At 32.0% G+C, this 11,661-nt stretch overlaps 1 long non-coding RNA gene across 1 annotated transcript; it reads left to right on the top strand.

The window, feature by feature from the left end:
• Positions 1 to 2,620: 2,620 nt before the first annotated feature.
• On the top strand, positions 2,621 to 5,028 carry LOC124356705. The gene is made up of 2 exons (XR_006921885.1): positions 2,621 to 3,080; positions 3,692 to 5,028. It is a non-coding gene; the product is annotated as an uncharacterized LOC124356705 (long non-coding RNA).
• Positions 5,029 to 11,661: the final 6,633 nt, after the last annotated feature.

Here is an 11,661-nt window from a genome sequence, read left to right as displayed (position 1 = left end):
TTAGTGAATCAGATTAGTCAAATCACTCATTTACAGTTTGCTTGGTAACTAAAATACAAATGTTATTTACTCTCACTTGAAATAATTTACAATTTAGGTAGTAAGTAAGACATGCTAATCACTCAAATTAACACAGTATTTGTGCCTAATCATTGTTCATTCTTTTGAATCAAATAGGGGCAAAAATAAGATTTGGCCTCCAGAAAAATACGGGCTGTGACATACAAAGGAAGTTCAAAGGTTGCCACCGCCCTTCTCCGATAAAAGTACTGCGGTAAAGATGTAATCATTGTTTTATCTTTATATTTATTATCCAGCGAACACAGTCGCGCACTCTAGATTAAATTTATGGTTGCGGTTGCGTGTATAGTTGTAGAAGTAGAATAGTAATATTCTAAACGTATTATACAGAAGTAACAACCACAAATTGTACATTTTTGTATGTTTTTGTCGAACAGATTAAATATAGTTTTCAAGATTTTTGTGTTATTATTGGCATTATTTAAAGTTTAATAAGCCACTTATGTAGTAATAACCTGCTTTTGGTTCCTGCACTGTGTCGTAAATAGGCCAAGAAGTAAACAATACTTTAATATTTCGAACTTAGCCTACAAGTAAACAATAAGACTTAAGAATTTAACATGTAGTTAAAGCCTACGTACCTAAAAAAGCTAAACCTTACTAATAGTAATGCATAAGTATTCAAGTTATTGTCTGTGAAAAAGAGATTTCATAGAGCTAACGCAATAATCTCATTGATTAAAATAGAGAAAGACTGAGCGAATTTGGCTAAGGCATTATAAATTAGAACAATAAAAATTTTTATTGAAAATATATAATGAAAAAAAGGCACAATTTCAGAAGAGTAAATATAAATTTGGGAAGATTTTGTTTATTTTGATGTAAAAATAGATTACAAGTAACAAATGTTTATTTTCAATTTGTTTTACACAACACTTTATTTAAAATATATATTGATTAGAAGGTTGATGTTCAATCAAAAACTGTCATCTGCAGATGATACACGTCAAAAGATGAGCAAATTAAAATTGGACTAGGTTTATAGGTTATTTATATTTCCGCATGAAAATACATTGAAGACCTAATCGTTGTTGAGGCATTATTCTGAGCTCTAGTTTTTGTTATGTAGGTGTACATTATTAGTGCCTGAACTGATTTGTTGTTCGTGACGAGGACTGTGTTATCCACATATAATATTGGAAAGCAACGCTCCCCAGGTGCTCTTGTAGGTCTCCAATAAAAAGCACTAACAGCAATGGCCCCAAAACAGTTCCTTGAGGTACAACTCTTTTAATCTCAATAGACTTAGATCATTAAACTATAATAGCTCTAAACTTGCTTGATCTCCACCACAGCTCTTTGACTGACTTCTTAAAGACTACACACAATATTCTTATAAAGCCTACATTGTGTAACGAATGAAATAAAGCAAGAGTCTAAAGATTAGGTAACTTTTATTTGTGCGGTTAACACTAAACCTCCCATACATAATCAAAAATCAGGTGTACATATATTACTTTAAAAACAAGTATAATTTAGCATTGAAGTATTGTGTCAATATGAATTTTAAAATTAAATTCACAAAATTTCTTCTCTGTGATGCGTTCAGTATTTTAAATTGATCGAAGGGAATCTTTGTATGGCAAGTGAGATTCTGTTGCCTTTTTAGACCAGAAAATGGATAGAAATTAACAAAAACACGAATAAAAATTACCTACAATGTATTTGAAGCACATGTTAAAATTAAATTCTTGCTTCCAACATCTAACTATATTTATAAACTGATACGTGTGCAAAGAAAATACAGGGTGGCGCATATGTCAGGTTCCCCAGTTAAGAGAAATGTAAAGGCGTTATAGGTTAATTGAATAAAACACTTTTAGGCAAGAAACAAAATTTATTATATGAAACTACGTACATATTACCATACAATGTTATAACAGTTGTTCGAAATGTCCACCTTGATTTTGTGTACACTTCTTACAACGACTGAGAACAGAATCACAAATTATTAGCAATAAAGGTTTATTGTTATTAACAAGTTCAAATGAATTTCTAATTAGTTTTCTGAGTTTGTCAAGATTTTGTGGTTTTGAAGCATACACAATCTCCTTTATAATACCCCACAGTGAAAAATTACATGGGGTCAGATTTGGCGAGCGCGCAGGCCAATCAATTGTACCACAGTGACCAATCCATTCATTAAGTGTGTTATTTAAAAAATCTCGAACTTGGATACTGAAATGTGCTGGAGCACCATTTTGTTGTAAGATGAGCGAACGCATATTGAAAACAGGATTGTTTCTGAGCTCGGGAACCTACTACTTCTTGCAGCAACCGTAAGTAACTTTCTGAGTTAACATTTTCTTGAAGAAAATAAGGACCAATCAGTGCAGTACTCGAAATACTTCCCCATACCATAACATCAGGCACATTGAGTTCTGTTGGGATTACATTATGAGGATTTACATCCGACCAGTACACACAGTTATGATGATTAACGCACACAACAATTAATTAACCTACTCAGTGTTGCTGCCAACTTAACATTGTTACCAACCTATTAAAACAAAATATCCCAATTTATGGGGAAACTGATATATGCGCCACCCTGTATAGGAATCGTAAACAATAATATAAATATTTCATAAAAATAAGTTAAAACCTTGGACCGGTTTGTGAATAAATTTGAACCCTACTATTTGAAGCATTTACGTATTTAGTTTTTCTGAGCAAAACCTTTGAACTTATAGGTTTCTTAATTTGTATACAAAGTGAGGGATCTAAAAAAATGTGTACTATTTTTATTGCAATGTAAGGACTTTAGAGTTTTCTGTTAGTCTCTTCTTTATACAATTTCCAGTTAAACATTTTTATTTTAAGAATTAACTTATGTGAATAATTTTTTATTGTTGTATGTCAAATCAGGCTGGAAAACTACCCCCAGTTCCTAACTCTATTGCTGTTGGGAGGCCTGCAACATCCCGTCGTGGCAGCAGTTGCTGGTACAACCTGGTGTCTCGGCAGGATCGCCTACGCTAGGGGCTACTACTCTGGAGGTTCGTTCTAGGGTATATCCTGAATTTTTAATGTTTTGGATACTGAATCATACTGATAGAGTGAAGGAATAAAAGGAACCTTGTTATAAAGTAATTTAAAAACATTTTAGTTATTTGTGATGAACAAATTTGGAACAGCTCAAAACATGTCTGTATAATGCATTTAATAAAAGTCAATTTTACAGTATTGTTCAGTGAATAACTTTATTAAGGGGAGATGAACCTTAATTTATTTTTCAGCAAGATAAGATTACTCTAAGTTGAGATTGTTTGCCTCAAGAAGAACAACTTTTCTTTTCATTAGAATTGAGAAGTTCAATTCCGATTTTATGTCATTGCAATTATACCTATACCCACAATACTTTTGAAGCAATAGTTTCCCTTAGTTAAAAATATTTATAACAAATAAATAAACATTTCAAACAGTATTAGTTTTTACAGTTACAGTAACTTGTATCAAAATAATAATAAAAGTAATTGGAGTAGCTACCAATATAGAGACGGGGCGTGTTAGTATTATCCATTAAGTTAATATGCAAATAGTAACATTGTAGTACTGTATTATTATATTTTTACTGGATATATTTTTATTAGAAAATTGAATATTTCAGATCCCTCGAAGAGAATGCAGGGAGGATTTGGCTACTTTGGTCTGTTTACTCTGGTCGGGCTGACAGTGAAGCTGGGTATCAACACACTCGGGTGGATGTAGACAGTTCGAGTGGTTGTGTAAAAGCACTTAGTTTTTTCCACAAATAGAGCTGATAAGATAAAAATTGTGTCAATTCATTGTCTGCTTTCACTTTTGAGTATGCTAAAAGTACTAATATATGACACAATATGCCTTTGTCCTAAAAAATAAGTGTTCTGTATGCGTACAAAGATTTAGCTTTATACTATTTAAAAAAAATTTGTTACTGTTCTCCATTTTGAATCATGTAAAGAAGATTTAGTCCACAAAGAAACAAGTAAAAAAGCATGTTCCCTGCATCACAGATTATACCCAAGCAATGAATACATTTTGACCTTATGGCTCGATATTAATGTTTTACTTTTAGCCTAGCAGCGCAACGTTGCTTTTATCCAAAGTCTGCGTATCAAAATAACAGTTTTGTTAAGATTAAGTTGTACCCAAACTTGAATTATAGTATTTAATAGGAATTTTAAACAGTTACTTATCATAAAAACATTAGTAATTTTCAAATCAAAAGACAGTATAATGTATTAAAAGAGTGAGCCTACAGGAAACTAATTGTCTAAAAGGTTTTTATATAACGTATGTGTTACAGAGGAAGAAACAGGTCTTTCAGTGTTATTTAACGCACATATACTTATATTTTATTTATACTTGTTATCAATTTTGTTACATTTGAATACAATTTTATTTCTATTTATCATGGCAGTTGTGGATAGCCTGAGGATAATTCTTTTGATAGTGTTAGTAATATAACACTTACAACCAATTTAAATTTAAATTCAGTGTAATTTATGTTATGAAATATCTATCTATGCTCTTAGATGTTTATTTCTAGTATTAGTTCTCTAGTAGTATATTAGTGTGTATACAATAGTATATTAGTTCTCCATATCAACCAATTACATTCTATTAATTGTATGCATTATGAGCAGTATTTTGTATTTGAAACATAGAATAGATGTTGAATGATTGTTTCCAATAGATGTTGAAATGATCGTGGTTGATCAGTGTAATGAGTATAGTTAAAGCAATACTAAAACACTAATCACCAAATCCTACCTTAAAAGCGTGCCGACCAATCCTACCTCCTTAGCTGAGAATGTGAATGATTTATGTTATTGATGTAAAGGAGTGTTAAATACCTATTTATCTTGTGAGACTTTTATACTGTGTTCCTGAGATTTATAAATGCTGTACATGTAATATTTTGTGATTGTTATCTTGTCAAAAGAAATAAAAACTTTTGGCTTATTCTCGTTTTCTTATTTTTAAATCTTGTGTTTCAGTGGATTTCAACAAAACTTCAAAAACAGTTTAAAGCTTTCTTCTGTTATACTTTTGTACACATGTTGGTAAAACTTTGTTACGCTTAAAGCATCCGTCATAATTTTTTAATCGCAATAAGGTTGTTTCCAATAAAATAGCCATAAAAACAGGATACAATAACTTCACAGGAAGTTACATACTGGTTTTTGTTAGACTAATCGAAAGCCCGTAAGTTGAGCTATATGTTAAGTGGTCTTTAAGATTATTGAAGTATGCTTACAGATGGTAGTTTGTTGTTTTCTAGATGTTATTTCTATTTCTGCATCGAAATTGTGTTTGATGCAGAAGTACTAGTTTCAATTTACCAAATTCTTTAGATTTTGTTGTGTTATGGAATTATTTTCTTTTATTGTGTACTAAATTTAATGAAGTGAATAAAATAAAAACAATAATATTTATTTTTGAATTACTTAACTGCAGCAAATAGCTTAAAATTTTGAATTTGGAAGGTTGCACTAAAAATTTAATCAAACATTTTAGTAAGTAAAAACTTGTAACTTTGGAAAAATAACCAAGGATAAATAATATAGTACAAAATATTAAAGTTCCTCCAGTTTCAGCAGAGGCCCTGGACAACTTAAATGTCTCAATTACACAACTTATAGAATAGCCTTGTAAAAGATATCTACATAGAAGAGTTTGAGAATGATTGAAAACTAAAGATTACTGCCAAAATTGGGTCTGTTGTACTAGAGGAAAATTTAAAGCTAAAAAAAGAAAGCATCAAGCATGACACTAACACAAATAGATGGGAAATCATTGGAGATAGAGAATAATGAATGTAAATATGTACAAAATATCAACATTCTCTTGCAACAAAATGAGTTACAAGATCAACTTGTCAAAGAAAAGCACCTTTGTCTAGAAACGCAATCTATCTTTGAAGTGCATGATCTAAAATTAAGCTAACATATTTATAACCAAGAAAAATGTTATATAAACATGAAATGAATATTTTTAAACTGCAAAAAGAAATGAGCAAACATCAATAATTCTCTAGAAAAACGCTCAAAGACAGCAATTGAAATGACAGACTTCTAGGAATGTACAAAGTTCAGCAACCATCCCAAGAGAACTGTCAAAACTCAGTAATAAGCTAAATGAGATGGATCTGGGAATGAAAGCCTTTGAAAGTGACACAAAAAAGCTGCTGAAAAGGGAAAAAAAATGCAGCCCATCACCAAACCGAAGGCCAAACTCTTAAGTTGAGACGAAGGTGTTTAGTGTTTCCATGCAAGCAGCTCAATACAAAAACAAAATACTTCAAGTGGGATATTTTCCACTTGAAGTATTTTGTTTTTGTATTGAGCTGATTGCCCCAATATTTTGTATTGCTGAAGGAAACCCAAAAAAAGAATACAGAATGCATACCAAACCATGATCCACTCCTAAACAGGAGCTTTATTATGAAACCTCCTCTTTTCCCTCTTTTAGTACAAGAAGCTTATAAATTGCACTTAGTCCTATAAGAACCTTAGCACTGCTTCCAGAGTGACAGGATATTCAGGATGGGTAAGGTTAGGGGGTAGGTGCCTCCTATTGAGATCCATGAGGAAGAATTAGGGCACTAATCTCAGTCATGTTCCACCGGAAGAAGGGGAGGCCAGCTATGAACCAGCCTCTCCAGTCAAAGCAGGCAGGGGGTGGCACACCCTTGTTGAGGCTAGCAAAAACCTCTGATAATTAGGGAACAATTTACACAGCTTCCAAATTGGAAGAAGGGGAAACTTTTGAAGATCTCTTTACAACAAATACTGAATAACTTGCAATTTCAGAACCATGAGAACACTGTTGTTGCATTAGCGAGAGGTTTCCATTGATAAGCCAACACAATTCTAATTAAGTAAAGAGCTACACTCTGCGCAAGACATGAAAAATCATCTCCAAGACCACCTAATCTTTTATAGTGATCACCTAACTGAACGAGATATTTTCACAACATAAATGCTCAAAAAATACTAAACATATTATAATTGTTCTACAACAAAATACACAAGAAGTCAGCAATAAAATCAATAGATTAATCTGTCCCCGAGAAACGATTACACTTGAACCAAACATTGCAGTCTTGAGCGAACATGGACTAAAGGCTTACAAGTTGAAAGTGTACAGCAAATAACCAGGATATCAATTAATATCACACTATAGTAGAGAAGATCGTAGAAAAGGAGGCATAGCAATCTTAGTGGAGGAGAAACTGGGTGAGCATTCAGAGTCTGTAGGTATCTTCCAGTACTGTAAAGAGTTTGTATGCAATCTGCTGTAATAAAATTAAAAATAACTAAAACTGTTTGAGCATAAGGGGAATGTATAGATCTGAAAAAAAAACCTGTATGAAGCATTATTATTGATATGAAGAGCGATCGAAGACACTAAAGCAGAAATTTCTCCATTCATCATAGGAGGTATAAACTTAGACATACTAAAACCAGATAAAAAATCAACTAAACTTTATGAAACTCTGACATCTCACGGAATCCAGTGCATCAACCTACCACTCACAAAAATAATACCGGAATCTGAATTCTTCTTAGACTGCATCTGCACAAACATCACTACAAATGAAATAATCGCTCATGTTGTAAATGTAAAATTATCAGACCATGTAGCTCAAATATGCTCTTACAGCCTAGGAAGCTCAACTCAAAGGCCAAACATTCTGCACTGTGACCTCCGATCACAAAACCTTAAAATGTTCTTTTCTGCAGAAGAACTAATAAACAATCCACGAGAGTTTGCCACTTAACTGCCACTTAAATATTTCGCAACAATTGTGGAGGCCACGCTTGTAAAAGCATCTCCTCTCAACACAAAATCTGCTATTTCCTGCAAATTCTGCATTTCCACAATTTTTATAAAGCATTTGAAAAAAATAGTAAGCCTAAGGAGAAAACATTTCTGTATTCTTAATTTTTCATTTCTCCTCTATGAAATTTGAAATGAATCAAGTGGTTCGTGGTAGTGAGAAAAAAAGGATCTTAACAAAATAGTAAAACTGTTTCATATTTTGTAATTGCAAACTGATCCTAAAAACGTGTTAATTTGGTTATGTTTACATATTAGGTGTTAAAAGTTCAATAGTCAGTATCAGTGTTTCATTTTAATTACTGTAACAGCTGATTTGAATAAGGCTGATCAAACCTACTGTTAAATTATGGGCGATTAGTTTGCATGTGTAATATGAAACCTTCCATAAAACTATTTCGTAACTGATTTCAACAAATGAGGTATCCCTTAAAGACAACGGTATTTATTGTAGTTTATTATTGTCACTATTCTCCATCATTTGGTAACATAAATTCAGTACGAGTGTATTAGAATGTTATACTCTTTATTCATCTGCCCAAGGTCTCTTTCATGGACTCTAGATAGCTTTCCAAATGCATTTTGTACCAACAAAACTTTTATTTATTTATTTAAAGGGGTCCTCTTCGTTTAAAGGGGAAGGTCCCAAAAATTGTTATTGCATTTACAATTTTGGATTTAGGAAAACATTAATGATAAGGAATTGAAAGAAATATTATTATCAGTAACTTACTTTTCAATTACTATTGGTAATTTGAGAGAATCTCAATCGCTAAAATTATTCAGCCTGGTGTAGACAGGAGTACTCAGTCTTTCTAGAGCCCCTTCAGGACTTCTTGGATACAGGGTTTGTCAGCGATTGTTGACAGTGGTTGTTCTTAGATATTTTTTACGTAGTATATTCGTCTTCTAGTGATGATAACCTAGAAATTTATCTAAGGAAAAATAAACTAAACACAAGCAGTGGCATACTCAGCAAATAATTTGGGGGGAGGGGGATCCCTGGACGCAACCAACTAAAAACTTTTTAAAAATTCCTTAGAGAAAGTGGTATTTTAGGGCATTACTTTAACTTTATTTTATATCTTTGAATGCAAGTTTTGAGTAGGGACTATAGGAATGAAACATAAACCCAGCGAATTAGATAACATTTTAAGAGTTATGAAAAAGTTTTATAAACAGCCGCTATATTGGAACTAATTAGTGTACTAAGTTTGCCAACAAACTGAGTTAGATGAGATGTTTTTGTGATATAATTTTGTAGCAAGTTTGAACTTGTTTGTATTTATTGGGCTTTTTCTGGGTTAGTTATTATTGCCATAAGCCACATCATATAGCATATGTAACTTAGGAAAGGGAAGAAGGAGTGGTGGTTTTGGGCTCTGAGTTTCATGTTCTGTGAAGTTGTGTAGGAATTTTTCCATGTAGCCTAGGAAGTGCTACCATGAGGGCAGAAAGTTAGTGTCTTATATTAACTCTGTTAAAAATTTAATAAAAATAGGCTTTGAGTAACATTACTTGTTCAGATTCTGATCTTCACTCAATTATGGTTCTAGCTACTTTCCAAAACCCATAATTACAATAATTGTTCAAACTTCTATTATACACTAACGCGAAAAATGTTTTGAGAATTTTTAAAAACACATTTATAGTATGGTAATTTTGTATAAATCGTTCTAAAATTAAAGTCAATTACTAAATAAAATAAACTATTTTAAATGTCTATTTAAATTCTACTTAGATATAATAATTAGATTCTTGAATTATTTGTCTGAACACAATATCTACTGTGATAACATACATATATGGACTGGAGTTGTTATTTCAATCAGTTATTGTAAAAACTAGCACCTCATTTAATATTCATGAATAGAAATTAATTTGTTAAAAAACTTGAGTTTAAACACCTGAATAATGAATTTATTAAGATTGATCCCTGTAAAACCACTGTAATCAGGATAAAACATATTACGCGATCGTCTGATTGCAATCTGATTGCATCTTTCGCGCGGGAGGATGATTATAATCCGAGGGAAATTTGTCTCTGATTATTATACTTTGGTTAGCGCTGGCCGCAAGTAGTTTAGATCGTCACCGGAAGATAGCGCGCACTGCCGCAAAAACCTGTAGCGGAGACCATTGGCCTAACTACCTCTGATAAGCGACGCACAAAATAACATGAGAGCTGGTTAGAAGATTGATAGTAGTTTTATAGTGTGTTATATTTTAATTACATTCTTGAAGCTCTCTTCTTATTGGAAATTAGTTATTAATATAAACCAAACACTCCAATAATATAGGTTTTTATTTTTGTGAGGCCTTTCGTACTCGATGAGCACATCATCAGACCCACGTAACTGAATAAAATTAGTTACAATAATAAAATAAACAATTTTGTACTGAATAAAAAAAATTATGGTTGCCTGTAAAGTCGGTTTTACGGGCGAAGATTTTACGTGACAACGTCTTTTTCTCGGTAGAATATTTATTGATATGAATATTATTAAATTGCACAATAGGAACAAGGAATTGAATGAAAATAAGAATTGCACAAATTTTAACTATAGAAATATATTTTGTTTACTAAAACATTGTACATAATTTGAAATTAATTAAAAATTTGTTATTGTAAATGGTAAAGTTGAATAAAACATTTACTAAAATTGGAATTTGAAATTCTTGCTAAACACAGTTAAATTCTAACTTCGCGCGTGGTGATTGGTCGGTTTAGTTCGTTTGTTTGGTCGCACTGTTATGACAGGTTAGAGGTTATAATTTGTTATTTTAAATGTTTGACTAGCAATACGCGCTGTTTCTTCTCAATCGACTGAATTACGATTGATTGCAGAGTGATTTAAACTAATAATTTACTTAACACTATCAACATTTGTCAATAGTATGACATAACCTATAAACTCAGTTTCTCATCTTTTGTGTCAATCTAACAATTAATCAATTAATCATAGTTTACGATAATGGAATATCAGTGTACAATTATTTACCTTTATTGTTGTAGTTGTTGTAAATGACGAATCTATGCACTCCACATTTTCACGAATAAACATAGTTATCTGCTTTATCCCGTGCGGCGGACCCACAGTTATCTGCTTTATCCCGTGCGGATCCCGTGCGGCGGACCCACTGGACGGGCATCGTAACGTTACCGGGCGTTACACTTTTTCATGAGTGACTCCGAGCCGCAACCTAATTTAAGACGTTGTCACCTCAAAACGTATGTCATTAAAAATACAAGGAGATAATATTATAAGACAGGACAGTATGTCTACGTATGTCTATAAAAATAAAGTTGATATTTAGTTAGATCAAATAAAGTAACGGTGAATTTTGAAAAGGCCCAGGTTTGTTGTTTACTAGATTATTTTGGTTCTACTTTGTAACAATTGTTTCATATGCACCGAGGAATTTTTTATTTTGGGTTTCTTTTAATAATTTTACATTTGAAAAAGAGTGTCCAGTTTGAAGTGCGTGTTTTGCCATGGTCGATCTTTCTTCTTGCTAGTATTTTAAACATGCTCTATGTTCCTTAGCTTTCTTTTTAAACTTTCTTTTTGTTTGGCCAATGTATTTTAAATCACAATTGTTACAATTAATTTCATGAATTCCAGATTGTTCTTCTTCATTTAGTTTATTCTTGGGATTTCCTAATATATTCTTTAATTTAGTTTTGGAATTATTATATACATTAATATTGCTATGTTTCTTAAAACTTTTAGTAGTATCTGTGGATAAATT

This window comes from Homalodisca vitripennis, chromosome 3 (genome assembly GCF_021130785.1).
Source record: "Homalodisca vitripennis isolate AUS2020 chromosome 3, UT_GWSS_2.1, whole genome shotgun sequence".
Classification (NCBI taxonomy): Eukaryota; Metazoa; Arthropoda; class Insecta; order Hemiptera; family Cicadellidae; genus Homalodisca; species Homalodisca vitripennis.
Note: the sequence above shows the minus strand (reverse complement) of the source record. Positions and strands in the feature narration are given on the sequence as shown.